Source organism: Pteropus vampyrus, unplaced genomic scaffold, assembly GCF_000151845.1.
Source record: "Pteropus vampyrus isolate Shadow unplaced genomic scaffold, Pvam_2.0 Scaffold463, whole genome shotgun sequence".
NCBI lineage: Eukaryota > Metazoa > Chordata > Mammalia > Chiroptera > Pteropodidae > Pteropus > Pteropus vampyrus.
The window spans coordinates 297,081-322,636 of NW_011889244.1; the positions used below are offsets into that span (position 1 = coordinate 297,081).

At 46.6% G+C, this 25,556-nt stretch overlaps 1 protein-coding gene and 1 long non-coding RNA gene across 4 annotated transcripts in view; one reads left to right on the forward strand and one right to left on the reverse strand.

Annotated features, from left to right (window-relative positions):
• The window catches only part of KIRREL1 (kirre like nephrin family adhesion molecule 1), a 109,039-nt gene that overhangs the window by 79,041 nt on the left and 4,442 nt on the right, over positions 1-25,556 (reverse strand). The window lies entirely within an intron of this gene.
• On the forward strand, positions 5,262-12,667 carry LOC111732492. Its single transcript, XR_002777577.1, has 2 exons — positions 5,262-6,575; positions 12,373-12,667. It is a non-coding gene; the product is annotated as an uncharacterized LOC111732492 (long non-coding RNA).

Genomic DNA, 25,556 nt, shown 5'->3' on the forward strand with positions numbered 1-25,556 from the left:
TTCTGCTAGATGAGGGCATTTCTTCAGACCTCCTGACCGCCTGCTGCCTGGGAGGATGGAGGCATAATTAGCTGCGCTTCCTGGGGAGTGGGAGAGGAGAGTGGCTCGTTAAACCAGCCATGCGTGCCTCTTCTGCGGCTCCCTCCCTGGCTTCTGCCTGTTTTTGCTTGCCCTCTCCTCTCTACCTCCTCTTCCATTTCCCTCTGCTGGTCCTCTCGCCTTCCTGGCCTCTCCTCCTGCTACCTTGTTCTCTCCTTTTTCTCCTCTGTACCCACTCCTGGTTATATCTCCCCCTCCTTGTTTCACTGTTTACCCTCTCCGTCCCCCCTTCTTTCTCTAGCTATTTCCCCCGGGGTCTTTCCCTCCTCCTGTTGCCCAAGATCCTCTTTGTGATCCCCTCCCTCTCTTTCCTTTGTTTCCTGTCTCAGCTGTGCTTCTGGGCCACCTGTCCTTCTCCCAGTGGCATCTTTGTCCTTTGCCTCAGAACCCTTATTTCCTTGCTTCTCTCACTCTTTTGTTCCACCTCTTTCTTCCACTTTATTTTCCAGCTCCCATTTCTTGGTCCATTTCTCCGATTTTTCTCTTTCCCCTTTTTGTACTGTGTTCCCTTCATTCCAGTTCTTATCCTCCTCCTCCCTCCTCCCCTCTCCCACTCAGTGTCTCCACCACGCTGAAAGAAACGTATATTTGGAGGGATTTGTATACATTCCATCCCTTTCCTAGCGGAAGGCGAGAATGGGGGAAAACTCAGGGGAGGACACTTTTGACTTTTCTCATCCTAAGTGCCCAGCTGCATTCAAAACCCACAAGTACTTCCAAACAGACCAAATGACAGTGACTAGCTTGCGGAATCAGGGCCAAGGAGAAGAAATGTGAGGATGCCTTCTCCACACAGAGGAGGATGAATTCTGTGTAGGAGTTATTATGGTCACCCTGGTGACAGGGAGTCTGCCAGCCACACCTGAACTGCCCACAGCTGTTGCTGAGGGAACCTGAAGGGAGGACTATTTTTTTAGTCTGCTTCCCTCAAATTAGGGCTTTGAGGAATTAGTTGGTTTTGCCACACCACCCTCCCTCCTAAAAATGTAGCTGGTGGTGAGCTGCCTTTAATTCCAAGGTCAGGGCAATCCTGCCGAGCTGTGGGGGGACAACATCTGAACACCTGGACTCCCTCTGCCAGGTCTCTGTTTCAAGTTCCCCCTCTATAAACCATATGCTTTCAGATATAATCTTCTACAATCGGTCCAAAGGCCTTCCCACCCTCATCCTCCAGCTCAACAATTCCTACACTACCTCTTCACAACATCTGTTCAAAACCCTTTATCTCCATTCTCTCCTTCCCTCCATTCCTTCCCACCTCTATTTTTCCCAGATGATACTATACAATAGGGATGCCTTCCCCAGAATAGTAACTTAATGTTTCCGTCCCCTTTTTTAAACGTTAAATTCCACTTCTTCCAGGAAGCCTTCCTAGACTGATTCCATCTTAAAGATGGAAGAGACCCAAAAAATTATTTAATGGAACCTCAATTCAGAGTCAGGACACTGAGTGCCAGAACAGTTCATTGATTTGCCTGATGCATATAGAGTATTAATAGCAATGCTAGAAGACACTCAAGTCTTCTAACTCCTCCTCTGTGCTCTCTCCATCATATCCCAAGCTGCTTTCTAATCAAAAAAGGGAATATTGCTGGCTGGTCTCATGGTCAAGGATTTCTATAACTATGCCGCTTGTTCTCTATCTTAAAATACATTTTGTTGTACGTCAATTGCTTTGCTATGTCTGAGATGGGTGCTGTTGGTCTTAAATAAAAATTTACTTAACCGTGTGCTCCTGGAAGGCAAGTAACCATATTGTATTCATCTCTGTTTCCTCGGCACTTAACAATGCCTGGCACACAATAAATGGTTGCCAGATTGAAACTAACTGAAATGAAAACATACTATTGACTGTCTAAAACCGTGGAGGCCTCATCATAAATAAGAGGGCAGTGGAGGTTTCTTTGAGATAGGCTGGGTGATAAAGCACAGCCCTATCCATTTGGGGCTAGCTTGCTCCCACCACTCCTTACCACTCTGAAAAGACAACAAGGCGGTGAAATGATTGCTGAGGGGCATAACTTGCACTTTTTGCCCTTGCCAAGACCAAAAGAGAAAGGCATAGCCTTCCAGGTCAGAACTTAGCATTTGCTTGGCCTACTTCATGGCTGCAGGCCAAACCTGTGACGAAGAGAAAGTAGAGGCTACACAGGGCTCCAAAAAGAACTGCATAAGACACCTGTGGACCCTAACATCATATAGGATGGTCGCTCGTGGCTCTTCCTTGCTCCTCTTGGACCAAATCCTAGGTTTTTCCTCATTTGCATGGGTGTATGCATAAAAGAGTCCATGGGAATAAGAAGCAAACTGGAAAGGGGACCTAAGTACTTCAGCACATGCCCTTACACTGGTCAAAGGAATACAGATGTGGACAGCAGAGAGGAGCCTAGAGGAGCAGCACTTGCCTGAACACTTGGACTCTCTCCTTCCCTTCCGATTAAGTTACTGTGCAATCTGTGCAAGAGGCACTGTGGGGAGCTTAAATCTCAGGCCTGGGATCTAGGTAGCTGGCAAAGGGTCTGGGCAAGCCCTGACTTTTGACTGTAGGGGGCAGCACATCTATAGTAGATATCCTGGGGTGTGTTAGGTCACTCTATACCCAGGGGAGCCCTTCAGGCACTAAATGCAAATTTAAAACAGGAACTGAGGTCAAGGAATAAGGGTGTTACTTAGCTGTAGTAGAAAGAGCTCTGGAATAGAAATCAGGAATCAGCTAGTCAGATCAGCTGTGTAGCACTGGGCAGGTCCCATCCCTTATCTGGTCTTCGATTTCCTAATCCGTGGAATAGATCAACTCTAAGTTCCCTTCCAGAACATAGTAAGTATTTAGCACAAGTTAAATGAATGAATAGATCTAATTCTGAGACTCCCTTCCTCGGGATATTTATAATGTTTCCCATACTGCTCATACATATCCCACTGGTCTCATTTGGATGATAATGTCCTCCCTGCTTTTTGCCTTCCCTAATTTCATATGCCCAGAAATCTCAATGTAGTCTCTCAAACGTCATTCTTGATCCACTTCTCAAGAACCCACAATAGCTGTCTACTCAGAACCCAGGTATATAAGGCTTTCATAGCTGCCCACCAAGCTCCAACCCCTAACCTCCAACCCACCCGCACACCTGAACTAGATTTCTTTCTCCTCTTGCAATCCATGCCATGTCTCTTCCTTCTGAGCCCTGCTCCAGCCTTATCCCTTTAAGGAAGTCTGGCCAAACTAGCAACATCCATAACCACACCCAGTACTATTTCCTGTCCCTTCAGCATTCAAGACCTCAGGTTGCATTATATTTACCCGCGGTTGCATATATATATGTATATATATATATACATACATATATATATATATATATACACATATATATACACATATGTATTCCTTTGACCAGTGTAAGGGCATGTGCATATATATGTATATATATATATACATATATATATGCAACCGCGGGTAAATATAATGCATATATTATATTTATGTAATACGTATATATATACATATATATACGTATATATATGTATGTGTGTGTGTGTGTGTGTGTGTGTGTGTGTGTGTGTGTGTGTGTCCTGGTAAGTATAGGCATAATTTACCCCTGAAACCTTAAAAGTGAACATAAGGGACTAAGTAAAACCCTTTTCATAAAGCCCACCACAGCTCCCACATCCACACAACTTCTGGGGCCCTCTCAGTCTTCCCTCAGGTAGGGGAGAAGGTTAAAAACATAATAATTTTATATATAAATACAAAAATTGCATTTAGCTACAGCTAAAATGAGCCTCTGCTTTTACCTAACCCAACTTCCTCATGTCAGGGGAGAGATCGAGCACCTTGTTCAAAGTCACAGCGCTTATTTAGTAGTCAGGAAGAAGACCCAGGATGGCGTAAGGCCTCGTACTCTGTGATCCTTCACCAGCTGACTGAATTAAGTGAACAAGGAGTCGTTTTGACATCATGCAGCCAGCTGAATTGTTTCTTTGGTGGAGAATCTGCATTAAAGTGCAATGAAAAGACCCGTGCTGGTCACCCAGAAAAGACTTTTAATAACAAAAGGGAACATACAAGTCTGAAGAACTGAAAAGATTTTATAATCCCTTCCCAAGAAAGAATTTAACAGCCCTAAGATGAAGTCTGGGATATAGCATTTTTGACTGTGAATTTTTGAGGTTTTGGTGGCGATACTTCCTTGACTACAACCCACACTGGACATTTTTAGGTTGCTACTGAGGGCGGGACCACCAACAATATGTGCTGTGTGCAAATCCTCTCAGTTGTGAGGATGCTCACAACTGAGAAGGACTACAGAGGCCACTGCTTCTTCTTCCTCCAACCCAATAAGTCCTACTGCCCTTTAAGGTGGTCCCATCAGCAGTTATGATGAAAACATTCACATTCAACATCCACACCGTTGAGGAAGAGCAATGGTACAGGTCATGCAAAAGCCATTTCCTTTTAGTTTTAGAAAGCACGATCACGAATTTTTAGCAGCACCTTATTATTTTCTACTGAAGATAATATTTAAAAAGTGTTTGTATTCTCTGAGCACAAATTAAGTGACGGTATGAGGAGCATAAGTGGTTACCTGGAAGAGGAACCAGACTTTGAATTAAACATTCATTATAGAGACTCACCAAGTGGACAAACCACACTGAAATAACTGGAATAGTCACTCAACAAGCATGTGTGCGTGTGTGGACTTATCGTGTGGTTGGCACTCTGCTATATGCTGGGGAGAAGAGGTAAGAGAAGGAAATTACAAATATGAACAAGACATATTCCTTATCCTCCAGGAGTGTGACAGTCTGGTGGGAGAAGCAGGGTAAATGGCTTACTATGATTAAAATGGAATATAAGTATGTTGAAATTCAAGCAATTTACTTACGAAGCTGGAAGGAAAAAATAGTTTATTCTTTGTGGGGAGTAGAGAAGACTATCTTAAAAAAGAGAGGCATTTACAGAGCATCTTAGAGGCAAATCAAGATTTCAGAGGGTAAAGGTTGGGTAAAAGAGGTCATAAGGCTAAAAAAGCACGGAGGTAAGAAAATGTATGGCTGTTGAGGGAACAGTGAAGTGACACATGGAACAGCATCTGCTTTCACTTCCCCACCCAGTGCTCTGGAGATCTGACCGGCTTCCCCCTTAGAGCAAAAGGAAACACAGTAAAGTCCAAGACCTCTTCTGATATGCTCCCTGGTTGGCCATCATTTGTTCCAACAAAACAGTTCTTGCTTAGGTTCATTTAAAGACAGTTCTTTTCCCCTAGTTATTCCTCAGAGCTAGGAAAAAAAAAAAAAAAAAATCACCCAGAGAAAAGCCCCTGGCCCAGTCCACAGCAATCTGTTTTCCATCTCAACCTTACTCAATTAAGGGCCAATTTTTCTGGAATTCCCAGACTTGGGACTTTCTTTACAGGGGACTGTGATTTTGGGAGCCTCTCTCTTAGCCATCAGCCCCTCTAAACTCTTCTAATTTGCTGCTGCTTTAAAACTGCAAGGGAAAAGATGGAGAGGAGGCAGCCTTCCCTGCCTCTCTCCCTTGCTCTGCGGTTAAGCTCAGCAATGATCCCACAAGCCTGGAATTTGAGGAATTTCCTGCCCCGTGCTCCCTGGAAGAGCTGAGAGACCTAGCAATTAGGCCTGGAGTTTCTGCGCCTGCCTCCCTACACCCAAGTGAAGCACCCTGAGTGAACAACGGGTTCTAAGAGGGGGCCACATGGAGCTCAGCCTGGGATGTGTCTGTGGACTTCACATTCCACAAGAACATCACCCTCAGAAAGTCACCACCACTGCCACCCCCTCCCTCATTCCCCTTCCAACCACCCAAAGTACCTCTGCCAAATGATCCACATCTTTTCCTTTGCCCGTCTTAAGTTGTAATAGTAGTTGTAGTAATAAAACTACAGGACACAGAGTTAATTCCTACTCAAATCCATCTTGTTCTTCTGCAGTTATCTCAGGATAACTTAGTAATTTTCTTTTCTTGCCTTTCGCCCAGCACAGGAGCCATGCTACGCCTCAACTCTTTACTGCTTCCCCCTCCAGTCTGTTCCTCTTGTGCCCTCTTCTCCCCCTCTTCCCCTTTGTTTACACGTTCATGATGTATTGACTTGTTCAGTTTGTGCCTTTGCCCAGTGTCTGTCTGCAGGCTGAGGGGCTTAGATCTGCTTCCCAGTGGCACGTCTATCTCTGGGACTTCAAGAGGGCAAGGGTGGAAGATCTGGGCTTCTCTTTGGTTCAAGCCAGAGACATGGGGACTGAAAGGGGGAAAAATACATTAAAATGAACTGTACGTAATTCTTTGCTGCAGCAGCCAGAACAGCAGAAGCAAATTCTCTTCCTAATTATGTTTGTTCAGGTTAATATTAAAACTGGTTCCTATTCTCAGGTGCTAGGGCAGAAGCAGCCTGGGATTCAAACACTTGCCACAAATAGTCCTCAAGCTGGCTGATCCACAACCATTGGCATGGCCTCCTGGGAAGGTAAGCATTTATCGGGGCTTAATGAGTGATGGGGTCCTGCTCCATTTTTGCCCTTATCTCTTTATTCTAATGTTCTCTTGTCCAGGTATCTAGCTTTGTGTTTTCTTCCTCATTTTAGTTGTTCCATTTCTGACACCCCTTCGATAATTCCCTATGTTGCTCTTTGCTTCCTCAAATCGAAGGACATTTCTGAACCTTTGACCAGCTGGAACTTGCTCCCCCACCTCCCATCTCTGTCTACATAACACACACCCTCTCATACTCCATTCCCAAGTTGGCGCCCATCTCTTCCCATCCTGGTTCCATGGCAACGCCACCATGTGGCCTCCCACCTGCTGACATTTCTCTCCCAGGCTTTCACCGGCACACTAGGTCCATTCCCATGGCCCTCCCCTTGCACTTCGACTCTACTCACTACTCTCTTCTCTGGAATGTACTAAGGCCTGGACCAGTGGTACAGCATGCTGAGCCTGAGCTTTCAAGGTCTAGGCTTTCTTTATACTAGTCCTGACTCTGACTCTTGACAATTCTGACCCACAGTAAAATTAAAATGATATTTTCCTGCTTCCCTTTCCTTCCCACCCCCCAATTCTTCTCAGCATATTCTACAAGCCTCAAAAGGAGAAGACTCCCAGTTAAAAAAGGAATCAAAGCTATTCTAACACTTCAGTGGCAATGCTCACTATCTCCAGATTTCCTTCAACTCTCCAGATATTTGCCTTTTGAGGTTGAGAGTTGTTAGTTGCCAGTTCCCTTCTCCTCCCCCTTCACATTCCCTTCAAACAAAGCTTTTCTGTCAGGTTTTTGACCCTGATGAAGATTTTTAACTGGAATCTTTCTCTTTTTTTTTGGTTTTCCCCCTTCCTCTCCAATTCTGAAGGATCTTTTGTCTTCTGAGTAAAAGAACTGAGATACTGGGAGAGCTGTTCTTTTTTCTCCTCTTATAAGTAATTGAGGAAGAGTTTTTAAAAACCTGAAGGATAGAAGACCAAAAAAAAAAAACCCAATATGAAGCTATTTTCTTTCTCAAAAAACAATTTCAATAGAAAAGAAAGAGAAAGACTTTGAAAATATGAAAGGAAAAGAAGGACCTTGAAAGAGAGAGAGAAGTAACAGAGAAAATGAGGGCGGGCTGGAGAGAAAGACCTTGAGGAAATGAGAGGAAGAGCGAGCAGGAAGAGGGACCTTGAGGAATGCATAAGCAGGAGAAAGGGGGAAAGGAGAAAAATGACAGAGGCTCAGAGAGATGCTCACTACCTAGGCTGCGTAGCCACTGAATAGTTTCTTCAATTTAGAGAAAAGGGAAAAGACTGGAATATGCCCTCAGGAAGCAAAGAGAACTTTCTTCTCTTTGCACATTTATAGCGCCCAACAGTACCTAGCAAATAGTAAGTGCTCAATAAATGAACAAAACAAAGCTGTGATAGGTTCTTGTTTTCTTTTTCCCTTAGGACTAAATGAAAGGTTGGTTGGAAATGAATAGATAAGAAAGAAACAAAGAACTCAGGGCTAACCTAACCTGATCAAGATCAGATTGTGCAGGGCTCAGGAAGGGAAGTCACATTTTGTCATCCTCTTCTTGTCTTACCCTGTTATCTTCCCTGGTGTGTCTCTCTGTCTCTGTCTCTCTGTCTGTCTGTCTGTCTGTCTGCCTTTGTCTCTCAAATCCTAGCAGGCTGATTATCTTTGCCACCCAGAACTTTTCAGTTGTGTCTTGGTCTGAGCAAAGAATAAGAAACTCATTCGAAGGGCAGTCCAAGTGAGTTCCAAGAAGCAAGGCTAATCCGATTACTATAATCATTATCATCACCACAATGCATTCTGAAGTCAAAAAAACAAAAGGCTAAAACCATCATGGCTGGGCAGTCATCAGTGTGTATGGGGGTAGGAGGAGGAGGGTGCTTTTCCTGGGTTCACTGAGAGCTAGCTATTTACAGATGGCCTTTCATCTGAGACTCAAGTAGCTCCCCACAGCCTCTGGTCCATTTTTACAGCACCTCTAAAAGGAAGATTAGAGACGATTTATATTATTTGTAACTTAAAATTGCTGACATTTAGAAGCTGCTTGCTTACTATTTGCCAAGAGCTATGCTATATGTTTTATATATCTTAACTCAATTAATTCATTTGTTCCACAAAAGATTTGAGGCAGGATACATCGACACATTCATTCAATGATATAAGAATTACACAAAAAATTAAGACGCTAGACATTTGGTGGGAATGGTGGTGATTAAACAAGCAGCAAAAGACAGGAGAAATAAATTGAGGTTGGGGTAAAGATAATACACTAAATATACGCCACAAGATCCTGAATGTCTCATCAGAGATCAACTGCAAGAGTAGCCTTGAGCTTCCAAGCAGCCAGTGCAAAGAGAAAAGAATGAAAGTTAGTGACACTATTTACAGTATCCATAAAATAAAAACTAACCAGTGTCTTAGCAAAAGTACCACTAAAGAACTTTCTCCCGCGGAGCCTCATAAACGGACACCGTGATGTGTTGAACCATGTCCTGGGCAGCATCCCTGCCGTAAATACAATAAGGAGTTTCACAGGGCTGCTCCTTAGAACATTCCTCAGTGTGGGCTGGTGGCACAGTGCCAAGTGCTCTTCTCAATAAAAGCAATTCTTTGACGGGCCCAAACCATTCAGTCTCAGTTTGCCACTCTAATGGTTTGGCTTAGTCTAAAGATAAAGTTTAGAGTATCTGGAGGAATGGCCTGGAGGCAGCTGATAATGGCGGGAGGGAAAGTTGCAGATATAAAACAGGACTCCTGTGACTTAGCTATTTTGGCCCTTAGTTCAGAGCTGCATCCCAAGATGAGAGGAAGAAAAGAATATCACAGCCTTCTCTGATATTCACGATTTCTTGGGAGGCATCTGAAGGTAGGGGAGGCAGAACTCAAAAGATTATTTCCCTGAGGATATAGGGCAAGGGGCCAGCCAGCTGATGTCTGGAGTCTGAGTGAGGTGACTGAGTGAGGCTCATTTAAAAAATAAAAAAAGTACTCTGGCTTTTTACTTTTCAATTTCTGCAGAGTATACCTAACCCCCAAAATGTCAGCTTAGCTTTTGGCCATCTTGAGGCTTGGGAAGATTAAGCCTGCTGGAAAAATCCTAAGGAGCATTCAAAGAGGAATTAGCGGTAGCATTAAACACAATTATGCAGCCCCAGCAAAGCTCCCAGACTAGAATGTACCTCCCCTACCCTTCCCTTCTGGAAGGTACGCCAGCATTTCAGAGACCTGCAGAGTGACAGTCAACACAGAGGTCAGCCTGTCAGTGACATCTGAATCCTTTACCCCTGAGACCATCCAAGGGAAGAAAATCCACAACTTAATTATCCATCTAGCAATTCAGTGTCCAGAAGTTCTTCCGTTTATCTGACCAAAGCCTTTTTTTGTTGTTTTCCCTACGAAGACTGTATTTTTCCTAATAGTTCAGGAGAGAAAGCTTGTCCAGCTTTGGTGTGGGGAGCTGGGACTGGAGTGAGAAGGGCGGTCTCTGCTAAAGGGAAGAGACTGGAGGGAGGGCTGGTGCTCCCTAGCTGCTTTACAATCCTTGAGGTGAGTGAGGGCAAGTAAAGGGTGGAGAAGAGAGAGGTAGACAGGCTGGAATCTCAGGCCAAGTCCCCCGACAATGGGCAGAAGTCTGGAACCTGCAGCCTGTTACTTAATTATCTCTCAATGGTTTTTGTTCCTGGCTTTAAACATTTACCCCTATTGGGTTTTCATGGCTTCACAAGCTATCTCCTTTTCTTTGCCGTTGCCATGGCAACGACTCCAGGCATACAACTGCTCTCTGATTTTAAATAAAAGTTGAGGTTTTCTCTCTCTTCCTCCCTCCCACCCCTCTCCTTTTCTCTCTTAGGATGGATGAGGTTTCTCTCATCCCTTCTTTTCTCTTCACCTTCCTTTCTGTCCTGCCCTCCCCCTACCCAGCTCTGTTTCCTTAGCATTGCCTCATTCTCTCATTTCCTCCTTCCACCTGCCTCCTCTCTAAACCCTCTCCCACATCTTTGGGCTTCCAAGCTGGCCCTAATCCCCTGGTTGCCATGACAGCAAGAGTAGGCCCCTTAGAAGGAATGGGGGCAGAGGCCGAAGGATAAGGGCATATCTGAGGAAGTTGGGGGATCTGATGGCAGATCCTGGAAAAATGTCCCGCCAGATTCTTTGGGGACTACCACCTTCCTCTCTGGACTTCAATTCCTCTAGAAGATCCTTATCTCACTGCCCCCCGCCCCCGAAAAATCCAGAAAAGACTTTCTGATCCGTGCAATTGGGAATGGTGCGGGGAGGCAGGGAAGTCTGGAGAGGTGAAGCAGTGGTTTTCCAAACTGATGAGAGAGGTGTGTGTTGCTGGAGGCCGGGTGGGATTAAGGTGGAACTTCCAGTTCTAGTGTCTGCTCTGGGGCAGGCAGTCACTTATCCTCCGAGTCTTGATTTTCATTGGTAACTTTCAGGGGTTGGATTAAATCTGTGATTTTTAAACAGTACTCAAAGGTGCCGTAGACTGCTGAAGAGTCTCAGCACCTACCGCTAGTGGGGTGGGGAGTGGGAGTCTGAGGTGAAAAGAGAGGGGTACCGCCGGCACCTACAACCCAAAACAGTCCTGTGGTCTGGTACCACAAGAGTCTGCTTGTATCTGCTTAAAAGCAGAGCTGCAGTAGATCTTCCTTATCACAGATTTTAGATGTTCCTAGAGGAAGTCAGGACCTTCATCCTCCCCCCACCCCCCACCACCCCTTTCCCGCCCCCAGTGGCATGTCCAGGTGGCTCTCTTTGCCACGGTGAGGCTCCTTCCCCAGCCCCAGCCTTGAATAGATAAGCAAATTATAGATTAGGTAGAAACTTAAGCATTTCTGAAATGGGCTGGAAGACAAAATATTTTATTTACTGCTCAACAATATAAAAATCTCTCTCTTAATTTTACAGGCTATAGGTTGAGGTAAAACATTTGGGAAAGGAGAAATGGACAACCCCATGGCATTTTTTAAAATGCTATGGATTGGAGTCAAAAGACTTGAGTTCTATGTCTAGCTCTTCCTCTGGTTTACTCAGCGGTTCTCAGTTGGGGCGATTGCATTCCAGGGGACATTTGAAAATGTCCAGAGACATTTTTTGTCACACCTGTGAGTCGGGGGGTGCTACTGGCTTCCAGTGAGTAAGGTCAGGGATGCTGCTTAACATCCTGCAGTGCACGAGAACAGCCCCCCAAACAAAGGGGTAGCTTACCCATCTTGAGCGAGTCCTATTCCCATTCAGAGCCTCAATTTTTTTTCTTTTTTTTTTGGATTATTTATTATTATTTATGCCTACAGCACCTGGTCTTCCTAGGTGGTCTCCCATCCAAGTATTAACCAGGCCAGAACCTGCTTAGCTTCTGAGATCAGATATTGGGCTTGTTCAGGGTGGCATGGCTGCAGACCATGGACCGTAGCTCCACTGGGGCACAAACCCAGGACCTTTTGTGTGTAAAGCAGACGTACTAACCACTACACTATGGAACCACGTCCCAGAACCTCAATTTCCTTGCTCATAGATTAGTACCTTACCCTCAATCATTCATTAGCTTGTAAAGGGTCACACAGAAAGTCAGGAGAGAAGTTGGAATTTGAATCCAGGTCTCTTGACTACAAACCTAGGGCTTTTTGTTGTTGCTCCACACCGCAGAATGTTAGGATTCAAGTTAACAATAAAAGCTAACATATACTGCATCCTTAAAGCATCTCATAACCTTGCCACGCATTCTACACAGATTATCTAATGTGATCTTTCTCACCACTCGATGATGCAGATGTCACTATTCTACAAGAAGGTTAAAGGACTTGCACTTGCTAGTAGGAGGCAGCAGGTCCTGGATTCAACCCCAAGAAGTCTGAACTCCGGATGCAGCTCTATCAAGAAGCTGATGAGCACGTCCGGAGCCACAGGCATCATCTAGTGAGCTCCTTGCTTTACAGTTGAACACAGAGTCCCTGAAAGGACACATGAGTTGCCCAAGAAGAAACAGCCTAAGAAGAGTCAAGATGAAAATCCTGGTCACATGACTCCCAGTCTAAGATCAACCCTAATACACCCTCAGGCTCTCACTGCTTGTAATCTTCTTAGGGATAGGGAGTGGGAAGTGCACTGTAAGAAACAAAGTCCAAACGTCCAAGAATCAAAGTTGGAAGGAAGGAGGTGGGGGAAAGAAGGAGAAACAGCTGGTTGTCAGGAGAATGAAAAAAGCTGCCTCCTGATAAAGAGAAATAGAGAATTGGTGGGGGAGGGGAAGGGATGCTGGGGAATGGAGCTCAGAAAGAAGGATGCCGACAGGAGGGGCCCAGACTAGGAAAAGATGAGGCTCTGACCACGGCTCCCAGCGACTCATTACATGTTACATGTCTCCCCTGTCCTCCCGCTACTTCTCCACCTGGCCCCTCATCACCTCACCAGGCCGAGATTTCCTGATTCGCTCCCTTACCTTAAAACCTACCCAGGCACCCAGGAACCCAGGCCTGGGGAAAGGAAGAACCTAGAAACCACCCCCAGCACCTCCACCCCAGTACCCAGGGCTTTGCCTGCTGCTTTTCTTGACAACCAGCCCCACCTCTGAGGGAAGGGACAAGAAGACTGCCATTTCCCTTAGGCTTCTCACAGGAAGGTCTCCTTGAGATCATCCTAAACTTTCCAGCACAGAACACAACACAGTGTGGGCACCCGGGATCTGCCAGGACCCCTCGGCCCCCCACCCCCCACCCCCCACCCCAGCTCCTCTGGAGTCTCTGGCGGGCTCAGCTCATCTCTTCAAACCCGTTGACAGAGGAGAACAGTCCCGGAAGCCCCTGAGGCCCCGAGCCTCACCAAGGAGGCTCAGCTCACTTATGAAAGAGGCTGGGGCTTGTTGTTCGTTATTTTGCTTTGTTTTTAACAAAACATAATCCAGGGCCTTGGGGAACTTGCAATCTGCTAGAAAACTGAAAGGTCAGTGCTTTAAAACTGAGTGTAGTGTAAACGGAGCCTGTGAAATGAGATAAAGGGGAGGGTTAGCCAGAAGGGCCCTTGGGGGTGGTAACCCTTCTGAGCCGCAGACAGTGGAGGACACAGGTGAAGGAGAGAGAAAGACCTGCACAGGAAAGGCTTCAGGTCTTCAGAGATTCCTGAGCACTGGCTCCTGGTAAATGGCCCTGGCTTTCATTTTTACCCCTCCCCCACAGCTCGCCTCTGGTAGGCCTCCGAGATGATTAAAACCAAAAGAATTTTAAATGTCTGGAATTCACTTTTCACCACTGATGCCATTTGCTTATTTTCTCTCTCCCCTCTCCCTCCTTATAATTTCTCCTCTTGGGAGAGCTGTTTGTTTTTATCCTTTCTTCTGGCCCAGTTTGTTCTGAGATGACTCCCAGTACCCACCAGTTCACTTTGTTTTCATTTTTGGAAGAAGAGAGGGGGTTGGGTGTCTCAGGAAAACAGGAGGAAGGAGGAGAGGGTGGAGGGGCCTCGATCTTGCTTGCTAAAGTTCCCAGAAAAAGAAAGGAGAAGAAATAGCTTTCATGGAAAGAAATCTGCCAAATGTTTATGTTCCCACAAGACTCTGAAAATCCTTTTCATAGACCAAAGCTAAAGTTCAGGGTGAAGCCAGAGCAGGACAGTGGGCTATCTGGGGCGGGGGGAACTCCAGCTCTCCGTATCAAGTTTAGACCAAGTTTTATCTGTACAAGTGTGAAATGTTTGCTTCCACTCTGGATCCTAAGCAGTAATGCTTCTCCTGGAGTACCCAGCTCTGGCCCTCTGAAATCAGTACTTCTGGCCTTGGCACAGAAACCAAATCAGGGAGATCCAGGGCTTCATTCAGGAAGAACCAGTCCTTTTCATGAACTCCCAAAGCTGGAAAACCATGTAGCCATAAAGAACCTTTTCATTTTGTGTTAAGAAAACAGGCCCAGATCACTGAATGACATTACTCCATTAGAGGAAAAATTGGGGCTCAGATCCACAGCTAAACTCATACTGCAGTGCTCTTTCTGTATTGCCTCCTGAATATAGATTTTCCCATTGTAATGCCCAGGAAACCAGAAGCTGAGTCATAAGTTGCAAGCCATGTGAGACAAGACATTTAACCTTTTGGCCCACGGGATCTGCTGGAGGCCGCAGGTACAATGGGCAGTCTGAGGCCCGCAGGTCAGTAATGGGAAGATCAACCCTGCCTGGAGCCATATGCCAATAAGCTCTGTGCTAGAAGCAGCCCAGGCCGGAACAGACACCATATTTGTGCATTGGGGCACAATGGCCTGGGCTGCCAAGGCTTTGCTCTATAGTGTAACCCAGAAGGAGCGCAGGGTAGAAATTTTGTGCTTTCCCTTACTGAGGAAGTCAGATAAAAGGACCCCCGCTCCCTCACCAGCTTTTTAAAAATTTAACTTGTTTTATGTGGTTTCTACTGGGTTAGGCCAGGTGCTTTCATGTTCCGGTCGTAAGGACAATAGTTATAGCAGTGCAACAGCTACCATTGTTTAGAACTTGTCATATGCCAGGGGCTGCAGGAGCAGGGACTCTTTAAGATTCCCATTTACCAATGAAGAAACTAATGCTCAGGTTATATGACAATTTCAAGGTTTCACCACTAGTTAATGGCAAAAAAAAGTAGTAGGATCCAACTTACTTCATTCTAAGGACCAAGCACATTGTGCTACACTCATGAAAGAAAATTCAATCTAGAAAGGAAAAATGGATATTCCCCATTCTCCATCATTTCCTGTGGGACCAGCAGGAGCCTGGGCCACAGAGACACAACAAGGAACAGTAACGAAGGACAGACACCAGAGTCCATGTTAGAATTTCACGTTCTAGTCCAGCTTGTGTCTAACTCTCTGGGTTAACTCTTCTGTTTCTTGTGCCTCTCACATCCGTCACCTGGCCATGTGTCCTCTCTCTTAGTCTCTAGGTTGGAAGCCCAAGGAAAGCCCCAAGCCCTGTGGTGATGCCAAAGCTAAAAGTCCAGCAGGTGGGGGCGGGGGAGGGGAGGGACAACTCTCTCTGTTTTTACCTCATCTCACAGAGCCACTCCTTTTGTCATTTCTAAAATGGGGATGATAAGCATTTTGTGAAAGAGTGTGTAGCATCTACAACGTGTAGGTGTGAGTAACTATTAGGTCTTTCTCTCTTTATCTGATCACATCTCTGAGGGATCATTTCCTAGTCATTTCCATGGGTTTAAACCCCACAGTGAGTGTCCTGCTCTCCTCAAAACAGAAATTCCCAGGCCTGAGTCCTAATTGGATGGTGGCCCTGCCCTTCCTTTCCTTGTCACAGCCTTTCCCACCTCACTGGCCTCATGTCCCAGCACATGACTGAATGAACTTTACTTGGTACCATCTCCCTTCCCACCCCAGGGCAGGCCAGCAAATTGACGCAGCTAAGGTTCCTAGGGCTGCGCCGGCACGCTGGGGGAACAAGGCGCCTTCCTGAGGGGGCACTGCTGGCCTCCCTGACCCTTGCAGAGTCACCTTAGGCCTGGGCAGATGAGGGGTTCTGCTCACCACTCCATGTGCCTACCATACTACTGCCCAATTGTCCCTTCCTTCTCCTCCCTGGGTCTCACGCACCCATGGCCTGCTGCCCCACCTTCCCCCAGAGTTTCTCTTGCCACTCTCCCCTTCTCTCCCGCTCTCTCTCCACTCCTCTCTGCTGCTGGCTTGGAGCAGGAGGTTATGAAAATGAGCTTCGTGCCCAGGAGACTGTAATTATCTGCTAAGTGTGAAAGCCAGAGTGATTAATTAAGAGATAATAAAAAGAAAAGGAGGGCGAGAGGGGGCCTCACAGCTTTGCTTTGATGATAGAACCTGAGGTGAGCCAAGCAATTAGGGGAATCTTTATCGAGAGTTAGCTATAATCCACAAATTATCAAGCACCAAATGCTTCAGGAGCAGGGCGCATTTCACTCCTGAGAGTGACAGACTGACAGAGAGGGAAGGAGGGCAGGAGGAAGAGGGCCCAGGGAGCATCCAGCTGGGGGGCAGAGAGCAGCCAGGAGCCCAGGAGCATGTGGCTCTGCTGGTGGATGACAGCCAGAGTGGGCTGTGCAGATTGTCCAGTGCCAGGCCACCAGGCAGTGCTTTCAGGACCCTGGGCCATGGCTGCCCTTGAAAAAGGGTAGCTGCTCACAACAAATGCAAGCTGCCCCACAAGCAGGCTCCACACTGGAGCCAAGTTGTCGTAACAGCCTCACTGTCTCCTCCAAGACAAAGGCCCAAGTTCCTCTCTCCCCGCACATAAGGCAGTTCTCCTTCTATGCAGAGAATTTGTATCCTGCTCTGTCCTCAAGTAAACAAGGGCTGCTTTGACACTATTCCTCTCCTGAGGTGCACGGCTGCCTGTGCATGTGGGAGTATGTCACACAGCTGGGCGTGAATGCTGCTGGGGCCACAACTTGACGAGGTGACATGGAAGCTCTCAGTTCCCAGAGCCTCCAGCCCACACAGCCCTAGCTGGCCAGCCCTCCTCCTGGGCCCCACTCTTCTCCCACTGAGCCCTCCTATAAGGGTGGTCTTTTCTACCTTTTTTTCAATGAATCCTGCCCTATTAGTCCTTTTCACCCAGTTCCATTGTTCCCTCTTGCCCCTCCCTAAGAACCAACATTAACAGATCCCCCAGCTCCAATATCTCTTTCCATCTTCTGTACATATGCATAACAGGTTTCAAAATCCCCCTTTGTTTAGATGATCTTTGTATGTGTTTAGACCCTGAGGAAGATGGGGAACCTGTCTTCCCTATTATAATTAGCTATCTGATAGGAAAAAAAACAAGTTCCCTCCCTCAAGTTCAAGTTTACAGCTGAGAGTTTGCACTTACCTCATATGGCCCAGCATCCCAGGGAAATGCCCCACTCCTTCATTTGATCAGGAGGTCTCCAAAGGCAGACAACCCACTGCAGACATTCCCTCCCCTCCTGTCTCTGTGCAGGAGTATGTCACTTGGGAGGCACCCAGCCAACCCAGGATAGGCTGTGCTGAGGACATTTCTGTGTGATTCTGAAGGGAACGTTTTCCTGCTCTGAAGCTAGAGCAGGTCCTGACTACAGGTAGGCCTACCTCCGCCATCTCCCCTCCGAGCCCCACTTTCCTACAGGTACCTGGTTCAGCAGCAAATGCCAGGGGCTCTCTCAGCCTAGTCCCCATGGAGGGAGGAGGGGGCCCTCAGGACAGTAGCTAGAGTAGATGTGAAGGACACCACAGCCCTCTGGGCCTGTGAGCAGCTGAGGAGGGGAAACTAGACTAGTAAGGGCATGGTGACTCAGCCAGGCTCCTATGAACACTACCCTTCTGGCCCCGACTGAGGACACTGGGAAGGGACAGGCTTGGTGGTTCGCTGAAAAGCAAATCTGACCCCTAAGAAGACAAGCTGCTCTGGCTCCACCTGGGGCCTCAGAGGCAGTCTCACCTATGACCTCTCTGGGCTTGCTTCTCTATTATAAAGAGCTTTGCCTTGAAGTGAGAGAAAATGGACCTATTGGGGGAAATCTTATTTATCCAGACATAGAGAATACTAGAGACTTATTCAGTTACAGTCCCTAATAAGACAATTTTTTTCATTCAGGAGCAGGAGGGGTCAGGTTAGACACAAAGAACTTCCTGCTTACCGGGGATTATTAAATACAAAAGTGAGCAGAGAGCTAATGAAATTCCTTTCTCTTCAGAGAAAGGACAAACACTGATGTGTCAAGGTTGATTTAAGTTAGTCTTGCTTAGAGAAGACATCTTGAGTGTCCAAAGATGTTGGGATTCTTAAAGAATCATCTCCCCATTCTCATTCCTGACCCAGGTTCTAGGTTCTTAGGAAACCTAAACTGATCGATCCCACCTACTTCTTGATTTACTCTGAAACCTCTCAGGATTTATGTGTGTAGTGTGTGTAAGCCCCTGTTTGCACTTGTTGATAGCTGAATGTGTCTGTCTTCTGGGGGAGGGGATGAAGGAGAATTAATGAGAGTCCCTGTTCCCCCCAGTGGACAGGGTTCCCATCCCCCATTGACTCAGGAGAACTTTGAAGGCCGAAATTCTCTTTTCGGGCCTGTGAATCTTCTCTCTGCACACAGACAGAGAAGGGAGGGAGACAGTGAGTTATCTCGTCGTGTTGGCTAAACAACCATTTAGCTGTACATGAGTGTGAAAAACTGACATGTCCAGAGATGGTCCTCCCTTGCTCCCCCTAAATCATGCCCCCAGGTAAGCCTATGATCCGCCTGCCTTCCTAAATCACACAATTTGCTCATGATTTCATTTTCAAGCCAAAGGCAATAGGGCCAAGGCCCTGGCTTGTGCTCTGTCAAAATATCTCCCCCCAAGTCTACACTAAATTCAGAGCTGGATTATGAGGATTTTTTTCATAAAAGAAAAAAAAGATCAAGTGGAAATGACCAACTGGCTCAGGCTTGGAGGAGTTTCCATCAGCATACTGGCTGGTGCTGTTCAACGTGGGAGTTGCCAGCTATTGGCATAAGTGCGCACTTCGTGGGTCGGGTTGGGATGGCCGGGAGCTTGTGAGGCAGCAGGAAGCAGGTGGGGCAGGTCGATGTTGGGGCCAGAGATGGGCGTGCTGGCAAACTCTGCACCCGTCCCTGTCCCACAAGCATACAGACGCTCCTAAAGCAATGACCTATCTGAGCTGTTATACAACTGAGCTACTGAAAAGTGAATTCCGTTAAATGAATCCTATTTTCTCTTGTCTCTCATTAGAATGTTGAAGACTTATTTCCCTAGAGGAAAGAATCCTCTAACACTTCTAAGCATGGTCCTAGGATGGGCAGTATCAGCATCACCGGGAGCTTGGTGCCAATGCAGAAACTCCACCTGACCCCAGACCTTCTGAATCAGAATATGCAGTTTAACAAGATCCCCGGGTGTTTCATAAGCAGGCTAAAGTTTGAGAATCATTGTTCTAACACACTGGGTTGAAACCTTCCAGAGAGACAGAGCTAAAATGATGGTCGTGGTTACTGTGCACATCCTAGGACTGCTTTTCCAGGACTTAAAGTAAAAGTAAGTGGCTGCTGTCACCCCATGTCACAGGTAAGGAAACTAAGGCTCACAAAGGCGAAGAGGCCACTCAATGTTCAGAGCCAGGACCTAACTCTATACCCAGGTCCTTTCCATTATGCTGTGCTGCCGTCCTGGAGCTCCCACTGCACCGCACACCACGGACGACAACATCACTGGTCACTTCCCGTGGCACAGTTAACAGAGACTTATCTGCATTTGGACTATTATCTGTTCTTCACTCATCCTACTGTCTATGTCTGCATACCTCAGATCTGTCTTGGGCTGTGAGCTGTAAAAAACAGGCACTATGTAATATTAATAATAACTGGTTTATTGAATACATATTGCATTCCAGATACTAATTCCTAATACAGATTCCTTTATTCAGTACTCACAGCAACACTCTGGGGTAGGTATTATTGACTCTATTTTATAGACGGGAAAACTGAGGCTCCAGTTAAGTGCCTTGGTCATGATTGCACAGGTGGCAGCCTTGCTGTGAAAGAAGCTCTCTTATCCACAGGCCCTTTGGTAAGGAGGTCCCACCGCACTCAAGGGGTTACCCGATTCTGGGATTGTGTTGAAAAAGGCTAGCCTTATAATATGACCCTGGTATGAAACCAAAGGCAATGTGCACAAACTAAATCCCTTAGATACAGGTTTTAGAGGATCCCCTCTCAATTTTCTGCATAAATGGAGAGCAGCAGTGGTTCAGATAATCCAAAAGTCACTTCAGCTTGGTTTTGCAATGCATTTGGGGGTGGGGGGAGTCAGATTTTTCTTTCTAATTATAGTTGGCTCAAACTGACATTAAAATGAGTTTGAATTCTCACTTGGCCACTGTCTAGTGAGGAGAGACTTCCCAGGTGTGTGCAGGGCAATAGGTCTATCAGTTTAGGATCAAATATCACCCGCACAGCAGCTGACCTAGAGGTGGGTGCTGCCGAGTTGATGGCCCTGGCAGCAGTAGCTCCACCAGTTATGTGTGTGGGAGAGGTGAGCAAAGAGGGGAGGCCCCGGACTCCATCCCACAGTAAGGTCAAGCTGGTAGATTTCTAGGGAGGCTGGGAGTGAGGCTTAGAGTAGCGAGTCAAATGCTAAGGGTTTGGAATTAAAACCCAGGAGTCCTACTGTCCAGCCAGAGGAAAGTCCTTCTGGATGACTAGGAAATCAAGATGACGAAAACTCCAAATCTCTCAGGGCTCCACTCAGGCAGCCTGCCTAAGCTTTCTGCTCCTCTGAAAATGCCTTCTCCCCTCCCATTGTCTCTCTCTTTCTGCCCACATCTGCCCATCTCATTCCCTTGCCTTTTAATAACCTCCCCGTTAGGAAAATAACGGGAAGAAGCAGTTAAAAGCACCTCATGGCTTTACAATACAGGGTAATGGAGTAAGCAGGGCCCCCAGGCTGGTCCTGGGAGAATTCAGAAAGGAGGGGAAAAAAGAAACTCAGCTAAACTGATTACAAGGACAAAGTTAATTTAGAAATTAGCTCAGCTGAGTGGGAATGGGGTTGGAGATGAGGAAGAAGGAATATTTGGACACAAGAGGTTGGGAGATTTGGGGGGAGTGCGCTTTATATATGTAAACTGCCTTTGTTCCTGGAAATCATAATCCTTGGGAGGGACCTCTGCTCCCTTCAGATTCCTTGGCTCCTTCCATCCAGGGCAGGGGGCATAATCAGGGACTGTCCAGAGACTCCAGCCTCAGCCCCCGAGCCTCACATCCGTGGAGGTCCCCTCCCCTTTCCAGGCAAGCATGCACTCCCTGCCCCCACCCCCACCACAGTGAGACTTCAGCATTTTTCACATACCTCTCTCTTAACCTTTATCTTACAGTTGTCAATATGTATTTGTACATCCATCTTCCACACCTGACTGAGAGTGCCTCAAGGACAGGGACTAAATTTCACTTACCTTTTTATCCTGGTGCCTAGGTGAGTGCCAGCCCAAGCTATTAAAAAAGCACTTGCTTAGTTGAACATGGGATCTCATCCCCTTGGCAGGAACTCTCTTCAAAGGTTTCCATTTGAAAAACCAGAGCTCATCTCCTTGTAGAGGTTTAAAAGTCTCCAGGCTTAACCCCCAAATGAACATGTATCTATAGCCACTGATCAGAGGAAATATCCTAGAACTGACCGTGCGGGGTAGACTGGCCCGCCGATGAAAACAAATGGTCCCCCCAGACTCCGGACAGTGCAGACCCAGCCTAGGCTCCAACAAACAGATGACAAACAACTCACATGTCCACCAGGCCACAGGGCTCTCCTCTTAGTCACCTCCAAAGCCTCCCCAACTCAGGTCACAGATCTGAGACTTCCCAAGGGGGAACTAATATTTCTCTGCAGTTTTCTGCTCACATCTGCCTATTCAAACACTGATTATCTGTCTACTTCACTTTTTTCTTTTTTTAATTGAGGGGGTTTGCAAATCTCTACAGCAGCTCAAGCAGAAGAGAAGTTTAAGTTGATCAGGAATGAGGTAGGGATCATATCAATGTTTAACACAAAAAACACAAGTGCTTAAAAAACATTCAATCTTTGGCTCCCCACTTCTTACAGGACAGTCTCTGGACTGGCTTTTCAAGACCTTCAAGGGTTTGGCCCCAGTCTACTATCCTGGATCACCTCATCTATTTCTCCCCGACCCAATTCCTCAGCTGCAACCAGCCTCAATGTACCCCGCACATCTAGGCAGCCACACCTTGTCAAGGGAAGTTTGGCCAGTCTGCTGATGCTCTCCAACTTCCTGCCACATCTACATCCTGTCCATCCTTGGATCCTCTTCCTCCATGGGGCCTTTCCTGGACTCTTCGGCCCGCAGCAAACTCCCCTGTCCTGAACTCCCCAGCTCTGACTGTGCATACTGCTATCCTGGCACCAACCTAGCATTACCAGGAATCTTTGCTCATGCACGGCTTAGCTTCTTGGATGGAAGGAACTGTACGATGTCATTTAATACCCCATAAAGCCTATCAGTATGTTTTGCATATCATAATATACATCTGCTGATCTGAAAGAAAACAATTCTCCCCATTTTATGGAAGAGGAAACTAAGGTTTACTGAAGTTCAGTAATTTGCACCTAAGTCAGGGATAGTATTTTCTTTGTTTTGCAGTACTGGTGCCTGGCACATAGCAAGCACACAATTCCACTGAATGGAGGAAATGAGTCCTTCCTTACTCTACCCACACATCTTCCAGTGAGGACATACTCTTCATGTCATTTCAGAAGGAAATAAGGGGCAGAGAAGAAAAGCATCAAATGGCCTAATCCAGAAGAAGAATCTATGATTTCTAACCTGGCCTGAGGTGGGACAACCTCACAGGCACAGAGCACTGGAGACTCAGGCTGCTGCTGTCCCTTCCCTGCCTCAAAACCCAGGCCCCATGGCCTCCTGGGAGATTCTCCCATCACCTTCCCAGAGCCAGACCACCAGAGGAAGGAAGCCGCAGCACTACCTCCTGGGGAACTAACAAAATTTGCTAGGGAGTGCTAATGATTTCCACCCTAGATTTAAGACCCTTAATCCTGAGGAGGCTGGCTGGCTGCAAGGCCCGTTTATTTCAATACAATCCCAATTTTGTTAAATGGGCTCAAGGAGGACAGAAAGGAATGAGGCTCCAGCCCCTGGAACTACAGAGGTTAAAAAAAGTTGCTGGAGAGAGGGAGACTGTGGAGGGAGGTGGAAACTGGGAGCTTGGAAAGAGTTGATGAAGGGAGAGAAAGTAGGATGGAAAAAGAGAGAAAAACATGGCCACAAGCAATGTCTGGGAGCTAGAGCAGCTTTCCTCCTCAGTGCAGTGAATGAGGAGCAGGAAGGTATAAGAGTTGGACTGCAGGATGGAGAGGGACCAGAGCTACAGAATGGGGAACCCAAGGGTTCTTACTTTGTCAACTCCATAATGTGTGAGTCTATCACAGGGAATACAGAGCAAGCAAGACAAGACAAAAAATAGTGCCTTCGAAGATTAAGGATGGCTGCCATAGCTAGAAGGAACACGGTACACAGACATGTGGTGGTGTTGCATGCTCTGATGCGCAGAAGGACTGGCGTAAAGACAGAGAAATTTGTCATTACGTGAATGGGAGTGAGAAATGGCTACATGTGCAAATGCACATGAGAACGTGTGTGAATCTATGCACCTGCCTGGGGGCACACAGAATGGACAGAGAGAGACCGTGTCTGCAGACTTGATACGGCAGTGATGTTGAAGATGTAGATGGGCCTTCTTTCTGGGGATCACTCCCGTGCCCCACTCCAACTTCCTGGCTCAGGTTCTAGTCCTGGCTGTCACTTACTAGCCATATCATCTTGGACAATCTGCTTAACTTCTTTGGGTCTCTCTTTGTCCACCTATAAAATGGAGATAACTCCTATCTTTAACAGATTATTGTCAATATTCAATTAGTTACTTACACATGCCAAACACAAAGTGGGCTCTCCATAAACATGTGACTTTCTCCCTTACTAGGAGCAAGCCCATTCTCTTTCCTGACTCCTGAGACTGCCTCTCCTTGGCTTCACATTTCAGAATCAAGGACAAGGCTGCCTCTTTCTCCTTCACTGCTCACTACCCACCCCCATACCTCCAGCCCTTTCCAGGTCAAAGCTTCCTCCAGGATATTGCCCAGTAAAATGGTCTGGAGGCTCTGGGAAAGGACCAGACTAGAGCTGGGAGAAGCACAGTTTTCTCAGCTCTGGATGCTCAGAGAGGAACTTCCTTATTCTCAGCTGGAAACAGCCCCCAGATATTGATTTTGGAGCAATTAAGGAATTTGCCCCCAGCCCAAATGGAGAAACTATAACTATCCTGCCTAGATCATAGGATGTCCTATTAAATGAGATGGTACATGCAAAAAAGTTGCTAAAATTAGAAAGCACCTTACAAAGTTAAAAGACTTGAAAGGGCATTACAAACCTCCTTCTCACGACAGACAAGGGGCAGTATGTACAGTTCCCCACCCCCACACAGTAAAATATATAATTATCAAAGCAAGGCACAGAGATGGATACCGGCTAAGTGTCTTTGACTAAGCCTTCGGGAGAAGGCTGAGCCAAGCAGCAGGTGAAGCCTGTCTGCCATTGTGGGGAGCAGGAGAAGGAAGGCCTCCTCTCCCCTGCAGAGCTCCCTCGGCTCCATGGGAGGCGCTGCACAGGCTGTAACTCTGCAGAGGAGGTTGCCTGGCAGAGTGTGGGCTTCGTAGTGAGACTAAGAGTTTAAATATGGGATTTAACACCCAGGTATGGCCTTGAGCAAATTAAATTAAACTCATCTATAAATAGGGATAATATTAACTCAATGAAGTCCTTAAAAAATTAGAAATAATGTATATGAAAAGCACATAGTAGGAATTCAATAAAGTCATTGTGACATTTTGGTACAGAGCCCACCTCTTATAATCACTTTTCACCACCCAAAGCAGAGCCTCCCATAGCCCACTGGAAGAGGCCATCCAACACCCCAGCCTCCATGTCTGTCAGGGACTGAGCTGATCTGGAAGCTGACTATTTGGGATTCTCCCCAGCTCCCCACTCAGCGCTTCACCTCTGTAGGACTCTGGACCTCTCCAGGAGTCAGCCTTGCATGGAAGTTCCCAGATTTATAGTTCATGGACCTATAAGGCCATGTTTAATATTAGTAACAAACACAAGGTTGAAAACCTTTTCAATTGCCAAGTTATTTTTAAGTCACATATGAGCACCATCATATCATCAAAGAAAAACCATTCAATGCCAAAGTACGTAGAAGGACAAAATCTCAGAATAAAGGATCATTTTAAAAATTTGAGTTCACCTTTATGAGACACTCGCTCCCTTTTCTTCCTGGTTCTCATTCAGCTATGGATCAGGAAAAACCCTACCCATCCCAGCATCCATCCCTGCTGACACCTGGCAAAGGGGAAGGGTGCAAGCTTGGAGGTCAGCTGGTTCCCACAACCCCCAGCAAGAAACTTAACCAGT